This window comes from Seriola aureovittata, chromosome 21 (assembly GCF_021018895.1).
Source record: "Seriola aureovittata isolate HTS-2021-v1 ecotype China chromosome 21, ASM2101889v1, whole genome shotgun sequence".
NCBI classification, from domain to species: Eukaryota; Metazoa; Chordata; class Actinopteri; order Carangiformes; family Carangidae; genus Seriola; species Seriola aureovittata.
The window spans coordinates 21,116,087-21,140,714 of NC_079384.1; the positions used below are offsets into that span (position 1 = coordinate 21,116,087).

At 41.3% G+C, this 24,628-nt stretch overlaps 1 protein-coding gene across 8 annotated transcripts in view; it reads right to left on the minus strand.

The window, feature by feature from the left end:
- The window catches only part of rbfox3a (RNA binding fox-1 homolog 3a), a 594,924-nt gene extending 583,907 nt beyond the window's left edge, over positions 1-11,017 (minus strand). For 3 of the 8 annotated variants that reach the window (XM_056365233.1, XM_056365236.1, XM_056365234.1), the window contains exon 1: positions 10,777-11,016. The gene's annotated coding sequence lies outside the window, so the exon portion shown is untranslated. Of the gene's footprint in view, positions 1-10,088; positions 10,164-10,776 lie in introns of all 8 variants that reach the window. The other 5 variants (XM_056365235.1, XM_056365228.1, XM_056365232.1 and 2 more) reach the window with 3 other exon arrangements.
- Between the last annotated feature and the right edge of the window lie 13,611 nt (positions 11,018-24,628).

The following is a 24,628-nucleotide window of genomic DNA, read 5'->3' on the forward strand; positions in this document are numbered from 1 at the left end:
AACAAGTACATATGTTTTATCTTTGCTTCACCTTTGTCTTGCATTTTACAACAGTTCATCCGTTACCATCACAATCATCAGTGAGTGAGAAGTAATACATAAGACTTGTAAGATGTTTACGCGTGTCTTTACAGAGTCCCAGAGAAAACGGAGGCTAACACACACTGAAACACACACTGAGAGGAGCTCTGATCAAAAACAGTGTCGCTATTTTCTTTATGTTTAAGTTAAACAATTTAAGCAGCAACTTTTATATAGATATACATTATGTTGTCTGCTGCAGCTACATATGCATTTCTTATTGGACGTATACCTTATTGATAGCTTTGTTGCTAATTACTTCCAATTAGTACCAAAGCATTTTGTGGATATGACACTTCAGAAAGGGCACGCAAGGGCTTTACAAATATATACTAAACAAAAATATGAATGCAACACTTTTGTTTTTGCTTCCATTTTTTATGATTTAAAATTAAAGGAAGACTTTTTTTAGCCAAACAAAAAGCGTCTTCCTCACAAATTTTCTTCACAAATGTGTTTAAATCCACGTTAGTGAGCATTTCTCCTTTGCCGTCCACCTGACAGGTGTGTCATATCAAGATGCTGGTTACACAGCATGATTACTGCACAGGTGTGCCCTGGGCTGGTCACATTAAAAGGCCACTTTAAAAATGTGCAGCTCTATTTATTTATTTTATAAGACATTTTAAATGTGGATTTAACATGAATTGAGCTACAGATATGCATTGGTTTGCACTTGCCAAATTGCATGCAAAATCTATGGCATTGTGTTAGCGGTCTTTTATTGTGAAATAACCATGCTGTGTAATCAGCAGCTTGATGTGACACACCTGTGAGTTGGACGGATGAACTAGACAAAGGAGAGGCGCTTGCTACCGTGGATTCAAACACATATGTGACCTGATATTTAAGAGAAGTAAGTCTTTTATGTTTCTAGAACAAAGTTTAGATATTTTATTACAACTCGTGAAAAATGGTAGTAAAAACAAAAGTGCTAATATTTTTGTTCAGTATATAAAGATCAACAATTGAATATGTATGAATCGTTCTCAGTGTACAGAGAAACTATTTACAAGAAAAGAATCTGGTGTCATGGGCCTCGCAACATAGAGAAGGCTTTACTATGTGTCTCTGGTTGGAGTGAATGAGCTCCATCTTGGCACACAACATGTGGCTCCATGATGCAGGTGGTGGTGGTGGTGGGGGGGGTGGGGGGGGGGGGGGTGGTAAAGTGATAAAAATTAATGTGCAAAGTAACAAACAAAATAATAAAATGAAGCCAGGAACACCACAGCACTGTTTCCTGAACAGCTGAAAGCTGATAACCACTGCACTCTCTGCTAAAACACCAATCATGTCTTCTGTGAATAACAATGACTAATAAATTGCTTCAAACATCGTGTTATATGCAACAACTGCTCAGTATTCCGAACCTCGGCGCTGTAGAGTCTTTAACAGCTGAGAGAGCAGAATAAAAGCACGGTTACACACCTCTTTTCTCCTTTCATTTCTCATTCTTTGCTGCGTAGTGTCAGGCAGCACTTTCACAATATGCCAACAGTTAAACACTGTTGTTGCGCATAAGTGTGTGTTGCTGACTTCTCTCCATTTTTTTTTTGCAGCAGTACATGGTGTGTTAGCGGGGGTTGGCAGGAGTTACGCCAGCACCCGGTGACAGTTTTTCACCTGTTTCCTGTACCACAGTTGACACTCATGGTGGTCTTTAAGGGGCTTGAGGCAAATCTGTTTTATCAGCCTAAACCACAGAGCGGGGCTTCAGCAGAGAGGCGGTGTTTCATCTCGAGACACAGCACACTGCGCACACACTCAAAGAAATTCTTAAGGGGTGGATTGATTTGGAAAAGGTGTCCACACAGGAAGTTCAAAACTCTTACACAGCAGTGAGTGATGACTCCAGAGGGAAGTGTTTTTCTATTCTTTTTCTGTATCTTGGGTTAAGATATAAGCAAATCAGTTACTCCAGCATACAAGATTCATTTCCACAATTAAAATGGAGGTATACAGTATTTCAGTGTAGTACTTTGAGACCTATCAGCTTTGAGGCTTATGCAGAACCAGCGCTGGATTTTTGAAGCCAATATCACAGTAACTTAAAAAACAATACAAATGCAAAATCAACATCTGTATTACGCCGCAGATCAGCTCTCTGAGTCAGACAGAGCTCAGCGGCCGAGAAAACGTGGTTCCACAGTAAAGGCCAGTCGGCCCCGGTTCGAGTCCCGTATCGGACGGCCTTTGCTGCATGTCACTCCCCCTCTCTCTGCCTCCCCACTTCCTGTCTCTCTCTACTACCCTGTCCAATAAAGGCACAAAAGCCCCAAAATATATACCATTCACTTCAACTGATATTAGATAATATTCTCTGACTGACTTTTCTTACAGTGGATACAGCAGCTCATCACTCAGCTGCTGTGCTGCTGCTCCTGCTGCTTCTCCAAACTGGAAGTGAGCTGATCTGAATCTGCTGCAGGTAATACACTGACTCTATATATATCTCAAATAACCTGAACTGTCATTTTAATGTGCTAACCATAGCACTTACCTGCAACAAGTCATATGTTGATCATTTACTCTGCGTACTGTACACTTTGGTTAAATTGAATCTTTTTTTAATTGAGTGACAAATCCAGCTTCCAAATACATTTGTATGGTCCACATCAGAGCACATCAGACACATGCTGCTTCCTGTTCTACGCAGGACGTTTATAGCACTGTCAAACGATTAAACTGCTTTACTTTAAAAATGTCCATTCTTTAAGAGCCACACTGGTCCATTCTCATTCATTCCTGCTCATTCTAATCAAAAGGCTTTTCGTATGTACGGCACAATCCTCTGATTAAAGAATTAAATTCTTTTTGAAGGTGTACATTGTCTGCGTCTGCTTTATAACAGGCAGCCTCTTTTTCTATACGAGTTTCCATCCCCGTCTCCTCGGCTTGCTGCGTGCTGCTTTTCATCCAAAATGTCTCTTTCCACTCGCTCAACTTTTTCTTCTCTTTTCAGTCCAAATGATTGATTTTCAATCTCTCAAAACCCTCCCTCCTTCTCCTCCTCCCCACCCCTTCTCCTCAGGAGTCTCTGTTTGAGAAGAACCTTTCAACATCCAAAGGTGAAATATTTAGAGGGTGCGAGTTATAAAGCCCCGCAGTGCTGGCCTCGGGCTACAGCTACAAAAAGAGAAAACTGTTGGCTGTGTGTATAAGGGTGATATGCATGAGTGAAACCATGAGGGCAACAGTTTGCGGCTTGGAATAGGTGGGCCAAAGAAAGTCAGAATGTTTGTGGTACTGCAGGGGGGCTGAAACCCCCAGAGAACAGAGTTCCTGATTTGAAATAAAAAAAAAAAAAAAAAGAGCTTTTGAACGTGTCAAGGAAAATTCAGTGATACCTTTAAACAGATGGTGAGAGGAATCGGAGCAAACAAGGCTGTCAGAGATGCTGGAGATGCGTGTGTGTGTGTGTGTGTGTGTGTGTGTGTGTGGTCTGCAGCAGCAACAGATTTATAGGTGTGTGCCCAGGCTGCAGTGTGCGGACATAAATAAGGCTGAGGGGAGAAAGCTCTCCATTGAGCATAATCAAGTGGATCCTTTAGAGTGCCATTCATCTCTCTCTCTCTCACACAGACACACACACACACACACACACACACACACACAGACACACACGGCTGCAGATGATGTACGCAGTTACAATATACACATACAAACATTGAAACACAGCAAAATGTGAGGCAGCGTAGTGAGGATGTCTGAGCCCAACATCTCTTAGCAGGGCGTCAGACTCTTTTCTCACACACACTCTCACACACACACACACACACACACACACACACACGATTCATTCCATCAATTTTCCTTTCATCTTCACATGTGTTTATCCTCAGCTGACTGAACTGCGGCTGACAAATCACACTAAGTAAACAGCTATTGTAAAACTGTGCTTGTAGTAACGTATTGTGTCTCTTCATGCTTCGACAAAACCACACTGGAAAGAAAAATAGATATTTCTGTGCAAAATCACTCACACAATCTTCCACATGTGCTGGATGTTCAGTCATGCTTTTCACATGCTTTGAGCAGAAGAGGATATTTCCTCGTTTTTAAAAGTTAAAGCTGCTGAATGAGTCGCGTGTCCCTGACACGGGCCGAACTCCGTCCATGTTTCCCGCTCTGAGCTCCATTTTGCTTCCTTTTTTTTTTTTTTCAGTTTTCATGCAAATACCCTCCGGCTCAAAATCACATTTATGTTCTTTCCTGATGTGCAAATACACTGAGTGTACTTTAGAGAAAAGGACATATGTGGTCTAAGCTTAAGTTTAAATTTTCTCTGGAGGGACACTCACCATGCTGAGCCGTGATTGGCTGCAGCAGGAGATCTACTGATCCGAATGAAAAAAAAAAAAACCCATAAGAGAAGAAACACTGGAGATAAATATGAATGGGACGTCGTGTGGTTTAACAGCCTTATTTGCTTTGGGTACAGAGCAGACATTCAAATACTTTACACAGACAGTTTCTGTGGGTTTGAAGGGATGTGGATTCCAACACAGAAAAAAAAATGTTTTACACCAAAAACTGTATTAATACCAACAAACAAAGCACTACACACAACCTCAACCAGCTGGTGACACAATTATGAACTCAAAACGCCTAATTTCACTTCTCACCACCTGCAGAACAGGAAGCAACCTCTTAAAGACCAGCATTATTGGTATGATATATTATTGTCAAAATGATTCATAACTTGATTTATTTATGTCGATTCTACGGTGTTAGCTGATTAGCTGCTGGTATTGTTGCTAATCTGAGCACAGTGCCAGTAAAACCTGCATCATGTGACTTAAATTGAACAAAAACAACTGTCATTTTGCTCAGAATCATTTCAATAATATATATAAGATATATATATATATATATATATATATATATATATATAAGTCTTGGCCTATGCACCTAGCTCACAGTGTACAGGAGTCCTCAACCTGGAGACAGCAGTGGGGACTCCTGTCCTGCTGCAGGACCCCTGATTGTCTCAGTGAAGAGCTGGTAGAGTCACCGACATCACGTCCTCCATTTAAATGTTCAAAGACTCTTTAAAAGATCAGTAACACACAGGCAGTCGTTTCTGCTCAGGACTCCTCACCTTTCATTTTTGAGTCCGACCAGACCAGCTCCTGCCTGAGACTCTGCAGAGACGCCAGTCACAATAGTTGACCCCGCCCCAAGAGTCATACAAGTGTCCGCTTGTGATAAAATGCACCTCGAAATAAATGGAAAAAAGGTTTTCATATAGGACGGAATAGAATTGGAATTGAGTTTCTATCTTCACAATATGAATTAGAAATGTTTGAGTATTTATTTAATTCAGTTCATAGTAATTTATTAAGATATACTCTATATTTCATTGCTCATTTATTTATTTCATTGCCTCCTAAATAATTTTATTTAGGGAAAGGTACTGATATTTTTCATTTATTTCATTTCCTATTTCTATGTGTCAGCACTCATTTACACACAAACATTGTCAATTTGTTCATTTATTAATAGGTTCATTTAAATGATATTTCTTATTAATATAATAATAACGAATCAGTCGAAATACAAATACGTGACATACAAAATATATCATCAATGAGCACCCAGCAGATGTTAAACCGCATCAGTGATGTAAGTTTGTTGTTGATGTTGAAGAAACATGTGACCACTAATATAATATGGTTATTATCATTAGTTATGTCATTTAGAGATTTTCCAGGACCGACAGGTTTAGTAGTCTAATCACGCTTCACCCTTTCTTTTCACTCAAAGCAAGTTCTCAAATGTTAAAAGTTGATTAACACAAACAGCTGTAATGATTTGTCTAAATAAAAGAATCTAAAATTGGGAAAATTAAGATTTAAACCAGGAAGTATCTAACCGTAGAACACGTCAACAAGCTTCTGAAACTGAGACATTTGGTGGCAACTTTCAGAAACTGAGAATTCGACAGTCTTTGCTGCAGACGCCCAAAAAACAGCATCTCGAATAAACCACTCTGATGAACTTCCTTCAAACTCTGAGCCACACACACATCAGCAGAGAGTAAAAGCACAGAGACGAGGTCAGTGCAGCGGTGAAAAAAAACTAAAATATGTTCCACAACAGTGTAAATAAATTAAAAGTCAATTAAACAAAAAAAAAAAAAATGCCATGAATGAATACATGGTGAAACGGTCACAGACAGACCTGATTGATGACTCTGCATGGCTTTAGGCAACGCTGGAATTATTCCTGGTATTTTTCTGTAAAACAAACAACATGCTCAAAAAATCACAGCGTGCGGGCGACCCTGATGACCAAATGGTTGTGGGCACATACCACATGGCGCTGCTCAAACGCCCCGAGCAGCGAGTCCCCGCTTCAGCTCGGGGGCCGGCAGAACCACTTCCTGCATGTCATTCCTCTACTCTGTCCCTGAATGTCCTGTCTGTCTCCGCTGGCTCTGTCTGATAAAGAAAACATATCAGTCTGCATACATGCAGCACAAATGCTTCGCTTGTCTTTCGTGAGTGGATTGATTGTTGTGAACTGCAAAAAAAAAAAACTGAGTTACATTCAAAAACTTGAATGGTGGATCACCTGGTGGAGTGATCTCCATTTAGCCTCAGTCCTTTCTGCAGCGGCCAACACAGGCCCCTCCGACGTCCCCTCTCTCTCCTCCCTGATTTCACTGTCTCTCTCTCACTGTCCCTGTCATAATGAAGCCAAAAATAAAATAACTTAAATAAATTTAAGCCCATTTACTGTCAGCTGGCCTACAAGGAAGGAATATAATGGAATAAATGATCAAAGTGGAACAAATTATCCTCCTGACGCAACCACACGTGAACTCTGGGACTTTGCAGGATTTGAATACTGAATTGTTTTACTTGGCGTCAGTGTAGAGAACGTCCTGGACACACACAGCGGACACTCCGGTGATCGGCGATCATGAGCCGAGGACAAAGCTCACCTAATCAACTCGGACAAAAAGGAATAGTGTGTGTGGCGCTTTAAAACGAATCGTTCAGAGATTCTCCGCTGACCCTCGGCGTCTCCGGGTCAACTCCTGCACCAGAAGTGACTTTCAGTACATCTCTTTAATACACTGTGGGAACATGATTTGATGAAATGAGCTTAACTAGTATGTTGAGCTGCCAAGCCCCCCCCCCCAATATCACTGGAACAGTTCGTACATTGAGCCGCTGCAGCCGCTTCGTTTCAACATTTGGGGTAATGACACCGAGACAGAGGTGATGCCTTCAGGCACATTCATATTTTTCTCAGATCTTCTGCGGCACATCACAAAGGAATAAGAAATGTGTGCTTTGTCTCACGCCGGCATCACTGTTGATGTCTGTGTTTCAACACCTTTAACATCACATACCGGATGTTAAAGGTGTTCCTTTACGTCCACAAAAAACAACATGGCTGCAGTCTGTTTTCTCGCCATCCCCCTCCCCAATCATTTTTTTGGATGTTTCCTAAACCAGGACCCGACTCCTATTGAAAGCGGCGGCAAAAAGCAAACAGTGCCAGAGAATACAGAGAATGAGGCGGCTGAAGGAAAATATTTTGGAGGAGCGAGTGTTTGCTGATTTGCAGAACACCTGTTTCTGAACAACTCCGGCCGCTCGCTACAAAACCTCTCTGAATGCGTATTAACGGTTCACGGCTCCGTTAAAGCCCTTGTTCACATGCAAATCCCGCTCTCACTCGGGTTCTGAAAGCCTCCGTCGCTGCTGCTGCGTTGTCTTCACCGACGCACACACAACAACAACACACACACACACATACACACACACACACGCACGCACATTCCCAACACCAATGTCTCTCTCTCTCTCTCTCTCTCACTGTCTCTCGTCTTTTTCTCCAGCCATCGCTCATGCTTGTGTAGAGGAGGGATTAGGCCTCAGGAGAAAAGACTTATCTGTACTGTCAGTACAGCACAGCAGACAATACCAAGACACACACACACACACACACACACACACACACACAGAGTACAACACTGAAGTACATTCACTTTTAAACCAACAAAGATGCTCACTAAAAACAGCTTGTAGGTGCAACAAGCTATAGTAGTGATACAGTTCATCGTGGGCTAGGATAACAACTCTGCTTAAAGGGATTATGCCGTGTGTGAAATACTGCACCAAGCCCACCAAAAAGATGTAGGGGCTTTTTATCTTTTAAAAGAAATAAAGAAAGCGGTGTGGGTTTGGTATGCATGAGAGGAGCTGCTGCTGTCAGAAAGGAAACTTTTTGAATGGCGTGTGAATGTGACAGTCAGAAAAGTGCTCGGTGATAAATTACAGAAGCACTTGAAGGGTAAAGTGTAACGTTCCCTAATGAAAATGGATGTTTATGAGGAAAAGAAAAGATGCAAATGGAATATGTCATTCAGAATGAATTGTTATGGTGGAAATTATCGGGTGATAATGATGAAACGGTGGGCAATTTACACTGTGGAAGTTTAGCACCAGACACATTTTCATTTTTTCCTTTGGCATCAAGTGCTATTTTCTTTTTTTTTCTCTTCTATTCTTGACATTTTCCACAAGTTGTGTCGTTGTTGTTGTAAATGTTAGAGGATGTCTGCACCCACACATGTTCATATATCAACACACACACACACACACACACACACACACGCACAAATCCTTAAAGCCTGTGTATCTCCCTGTGTAAAATACGGGGGATCTACATGCCAGTGTTAACACCCTCACAATAAGACCACAAAAGATCCTTACATCTGCACACAAACACCATCAAACACACACTTCCAAGGACCCAACAGACACGGCAAACACACACTCACACACTTGCTGGACTTTGTCTTCCCTTTTAAAAGTAAAAAATAAAAGGAAACATTAAGGGCAACTTTCTCCCGGCTCTGCCTCCTCTCAGCAGCAGCTGCAGTGTTTCCTGATACGTTGCTGCTTTCCTCTGCTCCATGCTGAGAAGCCCCTTTGATGTAGAGACACCCTGCCCAAGTGTCACCCACTAAATCCTTATTGTGAGAGTAAATCCCAACAAAAGCCACAGCTATCCTCCCCTCAACACTTCCCTGCAGAGCCCATCGGCCCCCCAACTAACATTCCTTGATCCTCCAGGAAAAAAAAAAAGGAAACACACTCCTCGACACACTCATACCCACACACACACACACACGTGCAAATTATGGATCCAACACGCTTATATATGTGCAGATACTCGTGGAAGTCATTTGTGCATGTGGTTGCTGTGCATTTGTCATACAGATGTGATAGATGCATCCACTCCTTTGCAGCTGGAAACATTTTCTTTATGAGAGAAATGTGCTTTTTTATTTTACTTCTTGGGTACGGCGGTTTCTCTTCAATCTCAAACATATATTACACTGGATGATTGCAAATCATTTGATATCAAACCAATCATCAAAAACCAGTAACACTTGTTACATTTACGTTAAATATATAAAAGTAAAAAGGCAACAAATGAAACGTGAATTTTCACAATTTCGCAGCAGCATTTAAACACGCCTGATTTGGACTTTGTGACATCTGACGAAGGAAAACACAGATGACAAAAGCCACAGAGGAGCCACAGAAAGAAAGTGGCTTTCCAGAAATAATTACAGTTAGTGAGGAAGAGGGGGGAAAAAGAAGGGGATGGCAGCAGTTATCATAATCCCTCTTTTAAAGAAGTTATCATAATCCCTCTTTCTAGCTCTCTCCTCGCCGGTCCCCTAACCTCTTCTCGTCCTGAACATCAACACTGCAATTTACAATACGCCTCTGGTACATTCTCCAGTCCTCTCTTCCAACTCTCCCTGATAGAAGTGGAAATACTGAAATGATCTTATTTTTGCTGTGGAGAGGCATTTTGATATGAGGTTCACACCAGATCGCACCCAACATGTGCAAACGTCTTCTTCATGCTCTTTTATGTAAGAGGAAAAAGTGAGGTGGAGGAGAAAAAAAAAAAAAAAATCCCTCCAGGAGGAGAGCAGATGGCAAAAGGATGAAAAAGTAGAAACACACCAAACTGTGGGATCGTCCCGTCAGCGGTGTGAGTGCAGATCTGCAGCTCATCCTGTGTGAAACATCTACATACGTCTATGGAAAAAAAAAAAAAAAAAAGACCTTAGGCATGTCAGTGCCACACACAGTATGATGTGTACATCCAATCAAAATGCGAAACATCTCAAAAACAGATTTCAAAGAAGTAAGTGTGTGTGCAAGCATAGAGATGAATAAACCAGAAAAGCTTTAAAAAAAAAATAAAATGCATGAAAAAGACATTTGCACTGCAAGTGAATCTGTGAGTTTAGGTGCAACACATAATCAACTCTTCTTTCTTCTCTATTTCTATGTGCAAATCAGTTTAATACCCACCTTTACATCCCGACACTTTTGCGACACATTTATGAACGCTTACACACACACACACACACACACACACACACACATTCTCTCTCACACACACACTCTCATCTCCACGGCACATTCTGCAGCTTCACAGTGAGGAACACAACGTGACTCCAGCCAACAATTTGAAAGTGATGCTGTGCATCTTCCCATACATTTCCTACTGTATCCCTCCTGCCTGCTCTGCTCAGTGTGCAGCTGTCTACTGTACAACACACAGCCCAGTTCAGGGAGTTAGGAAACAGCTCCCTCAATAGTGAGTGAGTGGAGAAAAAGCATGTATATGCAGTACAGTACTCACGGTGGTCAGGAGTGTTGCTTTTTCTCAGTCCGCTCAGTCCTGCCTCTGGATGTCTCTCTCTCTCTCTCTCTCTTTCTATCTGCCTATCTTTCTATCTCTCTCTCTCTCTTTCTCTCTCTCTCTCTCTCTCTGTTTTCACTGCGATCGCTGCTCTGGACACACACGCCACGGCAAACACACACTCCACTCTGTTATACCGCTCTGCCGAACGAAGTGCTCTGAGCGAGAGACCGAGATGGAGAGAGAGAGAGAGAGAGTGAGAAAGAGAGATAGAGGAGGAGGAGGAGGAGCGGGCATTAGAGAGAGGAGAAGGAAGGCGAGCTATATGTGTGTGTGTGTGTGTGTGTGTGTGTGTGTGTGAGGATGCGTTTGGTGTGGGTCCAGTGGGCATGCTACAGTAGGGGAGAGCTGGTGAGCGATGCGAGCCAGTGAGTGAGCAGAAACACACACGCACACACACGCACACACACACACACACACACAGCACTTATACATGCTGTATGTGTAAATGCACATTCATAAGGAGGCATCCATAAATGCCAGTGCAGACACGGAGCTGAATATGCATGTTAATGAAAGACGAAGAGTCACACACATACACACACACACACACACACACACACACACACACACACACACACACTCAGACAAATGTCGCGGAACACATCACAAAGCAAGCAGGGGTTTATGATAGAAAGAGAGAGAAAGATTAAGAACAGGCAGAGAGATGAGGCAAAGACCTCTTCTGCTGCTGCTGTGTGTGTGTGTGTGTGTGTGTGTGTGTGTGTGTGTGTGTGTGTGTGGGTGTGTGTGTGTGTCTTTTAGTGAGATTTAATTCAGCACACCATGACAGGTAGTGAACCTCAGAGGAAACAAGCCTCCCCGCCTCACTCCTCCTCTTTTCTCCTTCATCCTCCTCTCTGATCTCCATCACATCATCCATCCTTCTTCCCTGACACACCTCATCCCTTCTTATTACAATTACTTCTTTTGTTTGTCCATCCTGTTTTCTTTCTCACCTCTCATCCTTCCACATTTTTGTATTCATATTTATTCACACACATTTTGGCGCACCAAAATCTATAAATCTACATCCAAATCACATTGCCATGATGTTATAATACACTGAGACAATGAACTATAGAAGTACATAAAAAAGATCATATCACACCCAGTGTCAACTATTCACCTGTTGAAGAGTGAATGTTTCCCTGCAGAGGACAGAGCTTTGTACTTTCACACGTCTAAACTTGATTTACTCAAACTTTTTCTGGCCTAGGAGGAGTCATTTTACTCTGCTGATTCACTGCAGAATCAAACATGATTTCCAAAGATGGAGCACCCTCCATTTCCCCCTGGCAGGTAGAATCAATTGTATAAAAATGAATATTTTACCAAGGTTTCTATATTTGTTTCAATGCTTACCTATCTGCCTTTCAAGCTGATCTCACCCTTCTTACAGGGAGGAAAACATCCCAGAATAAATCATTGGAGGTTTCATGAGTATTCGCCCATGCCAGGGGGGGTGGTGGTGGTGGTGGGGGGATGGGTCCAAACCTCAGCAATTACTATTGGACCTCAAACATTCATAAGACTGTCTACTGCTTCACAGTGGCAATTCTAGAGTCTGTTGAGGCCCAAGGCAAAAAATGGCAGGGGGCCCCTCCAATCAGCATTCATCACAATTATGTATAAAATAATTTAACACCAATAAAAAATGTACTTTTTTTTTTAAATTATTACAAATGTTCATGTTAGTAGAAAAATCTAAATATAAAGAATATAAAAACTATTTCATTTTCTAAATATAGATACAATGAACAATAAAAACCTAAAAATAACTTCAACGTCACATACAAATAACCCTAACCCCCAGTTTATTTTAATTTGATATCTTTAGGTTAAAAAAATTCTTGTACGTCTGTGCAGCTTCACTGAAAATAGTTGGCTGCTCTGCTTCTGAGTAGTCTATGCAAAACATCCAGGTTTCTTACTGAGATGTCATTGAAAATTGTTTGGTTGTTTATCATTTTGAGACATTGCTATGGAGTAAAGTTTGTCAGCCCTTGGGGGGGGGGGGGGGGGGGGGGGCTTCCTAATGGCCTGGAGCCCCAAGCAGTTGCCTGTCTTGCCTGTTCACAAGCTGCGCCTCTGCTGCCTCCACTCTCCCAGTGGTGACTGGGGTCTGGTCTGGAAACAGGTTCACTCCCAGCTGTAGTCAAGATACACCAACTGCCATATTGTATATTCTACATTTAAAAAAATGGTCTCAGTTTAGGCTAAAGAAATTTTTCAATCCAAGACCGAATATGTAACAACCATTCCTTCCCCATCTGTACTGGACTTTCCCTCTTCACGCTGGAAAACACTGGGTCTTCAAAGGTTCAGTGCCGTAGATATTAATGGAACCTTTGCAGATCTGAATGCCCTTTGTAAGAAGTTTAACCCTCTTTTGTTATTTTCAGATCCAGGCCAACATTTCCAGACCTGCTGCCAAAGACAGGGTTGGATACCTTTTTACAATTTCCCCACATCCAAAAAGGTCAAACTCCTTATCTGCTTGATATCATCATGTCTCTTAGGAACACGACACTGGATAAAATTCAGGCAGATTGGGGAGAAGAACTAGGGTTCGAGTCACCTAAGGAGAAGTATATTTGAGGGTTGAGAGAAGAAAGCCATCTTCTCGGTACCACGTAATGACATATCTCTGAAAAATAGAACAAAAGACGCAATTGCTTTTGCCTCTCTCACAACCAGAAGGAAGCTGTAGGGGTTGAAATCTTCTAAACCACCTCAAGCATCTGTCTGGATTAGTGAATTGATGCTCTTGGTTCCTTTCCTCCTCTATACCAAACCTCATCTAATATTGAGAGGAGCAATACATCTGTAAATGTGTTTGTCCACTGCTATATTGATAAATAATAATTTTAAAAAGTACATAAAAAATGTTGTTGATTGCGCATATCCTACTTTTAGACATGTTTTCTCCTGGGTTTTGTCCGTGTCATTTTGTCAATTTATCAGTGTCACTGTCCTGCATCTTTAAGTCAGGCCATACATTGCCTCTGCTGCTCCCCACCACATTTAATTAAAGGTGAAATTAGCTATTAGACTAGCATTATGCAGCTACACTAGTCCAATGGAGAGATGCTTGGCAGCACTGCTCCATAGGGAAAAGGAGGCAATGATGAGGTGACTGTTACACCAAGAACTGGCTGGAGGAAGGCTGTGTGTGTGTGTGTGTGTGTGTGTGTGTGTGTGTGTGTGTGTGTGTTCACCTGTGACATTCACCCTTGCTGGCATTTCAAGTAATCATTGCCTCTCTAAAAATAATGCATAACATTGAACTGTTCAACTCCCATCTCTGCGAATAGCCTGATCCAGCCCCTCAACAGCCCACTCACTGCTAAGAGTTGTCCAGTAATTCATGTGTGTGCTGCCGCCACCAGGGTTGAAGAACCTGGTTGAAGAAACAACCGAGCCAATAGAGATTGAATCAACATTTAAGTCAACAAGTTAGTGCTCACGTTAAACTGCATGTGACCACTGAAACATGTAAACAAGTAAAGATGAATGTATGGAACATGGTAATGTGTCCTCATGTTGCATCACATTATACTCCTTCCAGTTATGGAGGGAAAATGTGTATTTGTCTGTATGTAACACTTTCAAGTACAAAACTAGACCTTAAATTTTAACATCTTGAAGTTGGAAACCAACACAGACACAAAGATATTTTTATGCACTATTTTTCTTTGGAAATTGGTAAAAAAAAAAAAAAAAGTCACATGGCTACAATTTGATGAGCTGCAGTATCAACTAAGTATTAAGTATTAAGTTATGTGGCTCATAGCTTCAGATTGTTAAGGTAGATATAGTGGTGAGATAGTAGGAAAAGACAAATGAAAATAGTCCCTATTTGTACCTACCTTCACTTGCAGAATTTTAATATACAGAACCTTACATTTGAGTTTGCAGTTACTCATTAGCAGTCACTTCCGTGAAGTTCTAAATCTGTTCAATAAGACAAAGTGCAAGGAGATAGGAGAAGAAGTGCACAGAGGGCGAACCGTGAGTATTACGCAGGAACACACTGTCTGCGTTGGTGTATCTGTGTCATATTCAGATTAAACTTTATGTAATATTTCTGACATGATGTTAATATGACTCTCAACAGGTCTTATGTCGGTCTAATTTTGCTGAGAGATATGCGCGCTACGTGAAAAAAAGGCAAAATTATGAATCTCTAAATCAGGGGACACAGCCGTAAGGCACGCGTGTCACGAAGGAAGTGTGTCTGCTCTAACTAACATGTTCTACGGCAATAAACATATGCCACACATCCAGCGTTTTCCTGGCCTAAGCTTATAAACATGCAATCACCAACCGTAGTGTCACACAGAGGATCCGACACAGGAGCACTGATCCACAGGTCCGTGGTACCAGTCTGCACGGCAGCTAACAGCTCACTGTTTGAATCTTGGTCGCCAGAGACCAGTTTAAAGCTCATGCAAAGCAATAAAGCAACACGCATAAATATATAAATGCCTAAACCTTTGTCAATATTGAAGTGCTACATGTAATAAGGTCAGATAGATTAGTTCATTTTACAGAAACCTTGAGTACAAAAGTATAATCAGTTCAGATTTACCAGCATCATAAACCAGCAAGACGGCGAAATGGTGACGACTCCCTTCCTTTGAAGAGGTCCTGAAGTTTGATTGTCTGTCTATTCCTAGATTATTTGTATTCCTTTAGTCTGTAAGGGTCCACAGATCAAAAGGACTTTTCATTAAAGTATTTAAGTTGTGAATATTGTCTATGAAGTCCATTGCAGTCTGTCACCATCTGCGCTGCTGCTGTCTGTTTAATTGACTGAAGTCACTGATCTGCAGACTCTTACAGACTAAAGGAATATAAATAATCCAGGAATAGACGATCGGACTTCAGGACCGCGGCTAAAATTAAAATTAAAAGATAATTATTAAATAAAAAAGATCAAATATAACATTTAAAATGCTGATATGTTTGGCTCTAGGACCCTGAGAGTTCCTCACTGGTTAGGCATGTTAGGGTATTAGATGTGTTAGGAGAGTAGGTGCTCTCAGAAGAGATCAGTATTCAAGACATTCTTAAAGATAGAGAGGGATACCCCTGCTCTGATAACATTCTGTAGCTTGTTCCACCATCGGGTAACCACAGACCGTAACAGTGTAGACCGAGACTGGCTTGGGTGTAGTGGTCGTCTGGTGGGAATGTATCATCTGCAAAGCAGTATCATCCGCAAAGCAGTGTTATGAGAAGCCATGCTAACAGATGATCAAATGCAAAGTCCCCTCAAATCTAGGCTGGCAACTTTAAGGAAAAGTGGAAAAGTGTGCAGGTTTCCCTCTCAACAACGAGCTGTTCAATGAGTAACTATCGTTACTGCTACCGGGCCATGCCTTCAAAACCCTGGATATGGATAACAATGGGACTATCAAAGGCAATGTTCAGGAGTGGCTTCAGTTAACCATGTACTCGTGTACAGACAATGTCTCTGCTGCTTGTTACCCGGAACCAAGGGATGTTAAAAATCCTCAACTTTGAAAGAGGTGGAAATGGCAGTCAGACAAGCAAGGCTGGTCCCCTATAGGTTGTGTGAAATGCTGCAGATGTGTTGAGGTTTTTATGAGGTATATTACCTCACCTACATAAAACATGGTGTCCCTGTTCCTTCATTGCCTGCCACCCTCTGCAATATGGCTCTTCTAAATGTGAGATGTATCACAAACAAATCCTTCATTCTCAATAATTAAATTTTATCTATTCAATTAGATTTCCTATTCTTAACAGAAACCTGGATGAAACTTGGTGAACACAGCCAGCTCTTGGAAGCATGTCCCCCTGAATATAACTTCTACAGCTCTCCTTGGCCCAGTGGCCGGGGGGTCGTTTAGCCATCATTTTCAGAAACTGCCATAAGTGCACTCTCAGCGATACTAATGATTACTGCAGTTTTGAAGTCTTGACATTTAAAACTGGTAATTATACCCCAGTCCTCTGGGCAGTTGTATATCACCCCCCCAGGATGGATGCTGTTTTTCTCACTGAATTCTCTGAGTTTTTATCCTCAGTTGTCGTGAATCATGACAAGATTGTAATTGTCAGAGATTTTAATTTACATGTTGACCTCTCATCAAATGTCAAAGCTGCCGATTTCCTAAGCATTATGGACTCCTTTTAATTTGGTAGAATTTGTTTCTGGTCCTACTCATCACTGTGGCCACACATTAGACTTAGCTTTTACACTTGGTCTAACTGTTCCCTCTCTGGCTGTGGAAGAGTAGGATCTCTGACCATCTGTGTGTCAGGTTTTCCACCCGGCTTCTTACTGCTCCTATACCTCAACTACCTGCTTCCTACACCTGCTCAATTATTCGTTCTACTCCTAGCAATTTCACTGATGCCTACATAGCTTCTTCCCTCTACTGCTACACTGAAGTCCATTTTCCCACCCTGAACACAGAGGAGTTAATCGCCCAGTTTAACTCAACTTGTGTAACCATCTTAGACTCTGTTGCCCCACTCAAAATCAGAAAACAGAAAACTAAAACTCAACCCCTGGCTCAACAATGACAAATGTGCCCTTAGGCAACTATGTAGGCAAGCTGGGAGAACATGGAAAAAAGTCAGGCATCGAGTATCCTATAATATAATGAGAAGCTGTCTTGCTAACTATCAGCAATCTGTCAAAGCAGCGAGGGAAAAATACTTTGCTGACATTATTACCAGAAATTCACACTCTCCTAAAGTACTATTCCATCTTGCTTTAAGTATATGGTTCCTTATCCCATTATCAAAAATCAAGATAAGTCAACTTTATTTCTATACCACATTTAAACACAGCTTGAGCTGACCAAATTGCTATACAAGGGCAATTCAAATAAATAAAATTAGTAGGTAAAACAAATGTATACAGTACATAAGAGACATATAGGTATAATAACACAAACAAATGGACAACCAGAAGCTAGTGGTCAATATGAACATGAAAATGGACGAGGTTAGTGAGCTAAAAGGCTAGTGGATAAAAATATGTCTTTAATCTAGATTTAAAACAGCACAGAGTCAGCATTTCTTAAAGTTACCAACGGCTTACTGCCATTTTATTTCCTCATACTTGCTACCCTTAGGTTCCATCTTCCAAAAATACAATATCTCCTATCATTGCTACGTGGACGGTACTCAGCTATACTTCCAATTAGAACCTGGTGATAATGTTACTGATTCAGTTAGGTCTCTCCTTGACTGCCTCCAGGATATGAAATATTGGATGGCAAATAACTGTTTTCAATTAGGTCATAGCAAGATCTTGTTGTTGGGAGGACCGATCTTGTTCGATCCCCCCAACTCCACCAGGGGTGTAACACACATTTTAGGACCCCTAGCCCCTCACCTCTATGCTCAGGCCAAAAATCTTGGTGTCATCTTTGAAATTCGAAAAACAAATCAACACTATTGTGAAGGGTTGCTATTTCGTTCTTAGAAATATTGCAAAACTAAAACCATTCCTCTCTTTCAATGATTTTAAGGTCGTCACAAATGCCTTAATCACTTCTTGGCTGGATTACTGCAATGCCCTCTATTTTTACCTATATTACCCAATCCACCCTGTCCCAACTACAGCTGGTGCAGAATGCTGAGGCCAGACTGATAACCGGAGTTCAAGGTTCTTTTATTTGTTTCTAAGGTCTTGCACCAGAATATATCTCTCCATCCCCAGATCCCGCACATCTGGGGATCAATACCAGCTACTTCTGGCCGTCCATTGGTCGAGGCTAAGCAGAAAGGGTGATCTGGCTTTTGCAGTAGCTGCCCCAAAACTTTTGAACAGTTTACCCTTTTTTAATTAAGTGTTCCCCCTTTGTGGACATGTTTAAGTCTAATCTTAAAACCCACATGTTTTCGTGGGCTTTTGAGTGTCGCTAAGGTTTTTAGGTTTTCACTTTTATCTCGTGTTTTTAATTCAATACTGTTCCATGTCTGTCTCAGACCATGAGATAGTTAACACATTTTAGCTATTTGTATGTTGTGTGCTTCTTGCTGTATTTTATTGTACAGCACTTTGGTCAACCCTGGTAGTTTTAAATGTGCTTTATAAATAAACTTGATTTGACTGATTGATATTACGGCAGTGTTGAGGAAGCAGGGTAGTCCTAGGAGTTGGCAAAGGCCAAGGAGGATCTAGGGGGACGTAGGGAGTAAGATTTCCTTCAGTATAGTGACACAGAAGTGTCAAGCTACCTAGAAAGGAGTAGGTTTATCAACACCCCAGTGTAAAAGCCAGAATACCAGGTTTTTTTGGAGGCTTGGAGAATAAAAGGATCCAATTCAGTCAGCAAAGAAGGAAGTGACATGTGTGTAGTGTTCTTAGATTAAGCAAACACATTTGGTTAGCCTACTTTGAAGCATTAGATTACATCACAATAACAGACATAGTCATAAGGCTGTTGAGGGAATATATTCAGGACATCCAAATATGTTTCCTCACTGCAGAAAAGGTTGTGGCAACAGTTGGGCATCATGGCAGGATGCACTATTTCACCATCCAGGACCTGAGACAGCAGGCAGTGAACGGCATTAAGAGTCTGGAGACATCAGGCCTTCACTTGGTGCCTGCAGTTTGGTCTGCTGCCACGATTGTTGCGGCCCCTGACGGTGTATGATGTACCTATTTCAAAGGTAGAGATTCTAAAATATGTTTAGCTCCTTCATTTGCTTTTATATGTGATAAGAGTTATAAAATAACATCAGATGATTTCTGCTGCCATTAAAGCGTAGAGCAAAAAAGAATGTAGGAGAAATGTAGTTATTACCTGATAAGGTCAATCTGTCTGACAAAAAATAACAGAGTTTAGTTTTTATTTCCATCATTGCAAAGTCTCCTCTTGTTATTCAAAACAGCAGTGATAGAATGAGAGTGTAAAAGCATTTACACTGTCAGGAATGAAAGAATCCTTGCACAATTAAAATGCAGCTATAATCTTCATAATGTAGTTTTTTTTTTTAGTTTTGTAAACTCCTCCGCCATCTGTTTTAAAACTAGCGTGACACATGAAAAGCCTGGAACAATATACACTGTAGTAGAACAACATCACACCATTCTCAGGTCCATACTGCCCCACCAAACCTTTATGTGCAAACCAATAATAAAATCCTTTTCTATAGATGGGCACTTTGCAGCCTGTGGGTGCAACTGGAGAAAGATCCTGTGGGTGCAATTATAAATATACAACCGCCTTCCTCACTAGAGCCTTATGAGAATTATGCAGGAAAGAGGACAAAACTCAGAACAAAATTGACCAAGAGTAAATAAAAAGGGCTATATAGACCATACTGCAGGTGCAACAAGCATTATTAAGCTGCATGAATGAAACAGCCTCAGTCAACATCAGTCAAACCTCAGTGGTAAACCATGAGGAAAACATGAAGGAAATATAACATTTGTTTGTTTCATGCATTAATTATAGGAATTTCTGAGTCACTTCATTGGTCCACACGGATCTGATGGTTTGTTTGAAGGGGAGTCTTAGACGATTACGTCTCACCGTGATGTCATATTTGCAAGAAAACCAAACTTGATATATATGAATCCTTACCTTACCAGTGAGCAGTGGAAAATAACTAATGAAGAAATTTGAAAGAGAAGTGTATGGTGGAAAGAAAATAATTATGGTGATATTTATGTTATTAAAGTCATGAATAGGGTCACTATGGCCTGAAATGACAACCTATGGGGAGGCAGCAATTCTTTATAAATATCTAAGTGAATGTTAAACAAAATGTGAGCTGAATGCCAGAACAAAATTTAAGGTCAGTATGTAGAGCATAATAAAAGGTTAGCAAGGACCAAACTGAAATAAAAAGGTCAGCAATGATCCAAACTTAAGTAAATTGCAACAGAAATTTAGGGTCTGGTAACTGAAACAGAAATTAAAGTCAGCAGTGAGGAACTGATATTGAAGCCCGATGACCAAACACCACGAGCAGACGGTGGTTTCAGCACGGTCAGAGTGACGACCACAAACTGAAAGAAAAGGTCAGAAGTCAGCAAACAAACAGAAATTAAGTTCTGACAACCAAACTGTAAATATCATGAGGTCACATGGACCAATGCTGGGGTATGATTACCATGTTGAATGAATGAGGTAATGAAGACCCCACCGAGGGGTCACTGGGGGGGAAGTGAGGACCCTGACACAAAACACTTTGAGAAAATGATCTACAAACACAGAGTCAGGGTTTGAGGACGATTCTGCTGCTTAACATTGTAAATGTATTGATGGGAGGGATGACTGTTCAGAACGTCTTTGAACAACGTTAGTTCTCTTGCCAAGCAGGGATCCGGGATCGGATTATGTGCTGAGGGCAAACTGACCGGAGCGCCAAGCGTCTTTGCAGTTTCTGCAGCTGTGAAGAAACTGGAAGTTGGGGTGTGTACGAATGCTTTCATTTTATTGAATATTGGGTTAATTTTGAAAAGATGCACCTGACAGCCGAGTCCATCAGTGGAAGGCTATAAATGAGGCAGATAAGGGACAGTGGAGATTGGTTGAAATTCTGTTTCACCAAAAAGAAAGAGAAGAGAAGAAAGAAGAGAAAGAGAGAGAAGGAGGCAAGGGTAATTGAAGACAGGTGAAACACAATAGGGCGGGGCAGACAAACATGAAGGAGGGAAACAGGACAAAGACAGGAAGTAAATTAACCGGAGGTAAATTCAAAATAAAACCAGGAAGTCCAAAAGCCAACAGAAACCATCCTTTCTGTCAGGTTTTGCAGAGTAGGACCTAAACACTGACAAACCAAAAAAGGGGTTAGGTGACAACATTTCTTTTAATAACAAAAGGAAACTTACAAAACTGGTGAAAATGCTGAGAGCTCAAAATCCAAAATGTAAGCAAATGGGATACAACAGGGGAACACTGGAACGAAACAGAAAATCCAAATACTGGGACAGCAGAAGCAGAGACAGGAGGGAAATTCAGAGTAAAACAGGAGTACAGGAAATGAAACAGATGTCCAAACATAAGAGTCAAAAAGAATAAAAAAAGTCCAAACATAAATTGTCCTTTAGGGCAAACCATGACACTTTCAGGGCAGACCTTGACATAAAGAGCCTTTCTGATTGAGCTTCATTAGTCCATCACAACAGAAACCACACAACACTCCTTTGTCATCATGGAGAATACGGCCAATAAGGCATAGGCTTATGTCGTAACATATCTCCATTTCAAATATGGTAATCATGTTGAAGGGAAAATTTATTTTCACCATCTTTAATTGCTCTATAGTAAATTCAGCATTGAAATAAATACAGTTTGGGTTGATTAAAAGGCTAAAGCTGGTATTATTTATAGTTCTGTTATTGTCAACAAATCCTAAGAAAGTCCATGAGTCAACAGTTGTCTGTGGCACTCAGCCACAAGCACACTAGTTCCTACTAAAGACCATAACCTTTAAAGCATTGCACAAACAGGAGGGAATAGTGCACATGTTGGGGACTATTTCCAGCAGCAGATTAATCCACCTTTGTTGCTGTGGTGAATATTTCAGAAAGCAGGACAGTGTATGTAGGACTGACTCAAAATAAACTACATTGGCGGTGTTCACATTAAGGAAAGAACATGTCAACTGGGAAATGGCCCTTAAAATTCCCAGAATGCAGTGCAGCACAATGAAAAATCTGCCAAGTGAATGTCCATGTAAAATACAATGATTCACCCTTAAACAAGAAGGCTAACAGGAAGACAGTCAAACTGAATAACAGCGTCAAACATTCGGTGTGAATATCAGGCTGCTTTGTGTATACAAGGAATACACACACACACACACACACACACACACGCAAATACACACTCCCGCACACAGTGATTTCTTCTGTCGAGTAGAACCCTGGAGGCTTCCCATCACAGCCAGTTAGCACCTGAACTCCACACAGGCCGTGGTGAGACACCATCTGAATGCTCCTTCTCCAGGCTGCCAATCTCACCTCACTCCCTCCCCACCCTGGAGCTTAGCATCTGGTGCGAACACCTCCACACAGGTACGATACCTGCTAACAGGCCTGGCCCTGGCCTTCGAGCCTGTTGAAGGCTGCGGAGCGAGGTGATACGATGAAGAGGAGGTCTTGTCTTTTTAATGGGCTTCATAGACATTGCTGTTAACAACAGCTGGTGTGAGGAATAATAATATCCAAACATCTCCTTCCTTTCTCCGTGTTCTCTGCCTCTTTACATCTCTCATCCAGTTCCCACAGTAAAGGGTCATGGGATTTTGTGGGTGGCATCTGTAAATAGATAATCATCTCGCTTGGCAAAATAGACACACACACACACACACACACACACACACACACACACACACGTATCCTCACATGCACCAGGCAGGATTGTGTATGCCCCCACACAAACACAAACACATACTATTCAAACAGGTTTTCTCACTCTCTCTCCTGGATTAGTAAATAGGAGAATAACGGAGTGATAAGTAGGCAGGGGGTTTGCAGTGTAACTGGCAGCAGCAGCGCTACAGACATACACAACTAAATAATGAAGCCCCATTTATTATTACTGCACATGGAACAAGCTGAGAGCTGTTTGAAGTGCTCTGGATTCCCCCTTCATCTCCTCTCCTCTTCTGCCTGTCTTCTTCCTTGTTCACCCACCCTCCTTTTTGTCTCCCCATCTCTCGGATGAGCTTATCCTCGTGAAAAAGACCAGCCTGTTCTTTAAAGAAGCGTGAACGCTTCTACGCTGCCTAAACAAATGCATCCTGAGATAACTTCATTCAGCCATCTTATGGGGAAATTAGGTCAGTGCAGCAGCCACGGCAACAGGGGAGGAACTGAATCAGAATCACAACAAACACCGAAAGAAGAAATGAAATTAATCAGAAGATGGATGGAGGGTCACTCAGACATGCTGATGACAGTTTCTACACTAGTTTGGACTAGAGCTGCCACAAACAGCGATTTTTCTAACGAGTAATCTATCAACTATTTTATCAATTAGTCATTTAATCTAAACAATTAATTTTCCTCCAGAAAATCTAAATGACACACTGGCATGATCAGTAAACCCAGATTCTGGGTTACACATTTTCTCAAACACTTATTCAGTGTAAATTCTCAGGCAGCAGCAACAACTTTGTGAGAGTATTTATCAGCTACAAGGACATAAGATATTAAAAAGCTCTGTCGACTAATGAACAGACAACACTAACATGAAGTAATCCTTCACAGGCTTGTGACTGATCGCACTGTGCGCCGTAAAAAAAAATTATAATCACAAAATAACAGCGGTTAAACAAGACTTAGTCAGACATTAACCAGCTGATTTTATCTTTATCTTATTCATACACTTATCGGTCCCGCTCAGACTATTACTGGTTCTTTTATAAAAAAGAATAAGTGCAGAACGATGAGGAGGATGTGAATTGATGGCTCTAGTTTGTCTCAGAATAAAGTTCTTATTGGCCTTTTACGTTTTATTGCACTTACAGTAAAGTTCAGTGATAGTTGTCGTGAACTCCAGTAATCTCTAGTTATCTTTACTTCAGCTGGTTCTGTGTCTGGGGAGAGACTAGTGTGTGTGTGTGTGTGTGTGTGTGTGTGTGTGTGTGTGTGTGTGTGTACCTGCAGCCCCGCCTCTCCCAGAGAGAGCAGGCCAGAGGACAGAGACGAAGTGTGACCGTAGATGATTTAGCAAATAAATATATGGCGGTTAATAGCGACTGGCCACCACAAAAATAAAATCAACAATTTGCCGACATAAAATATTGACGCGTGGAGCCGAGACTTTGGTGCATG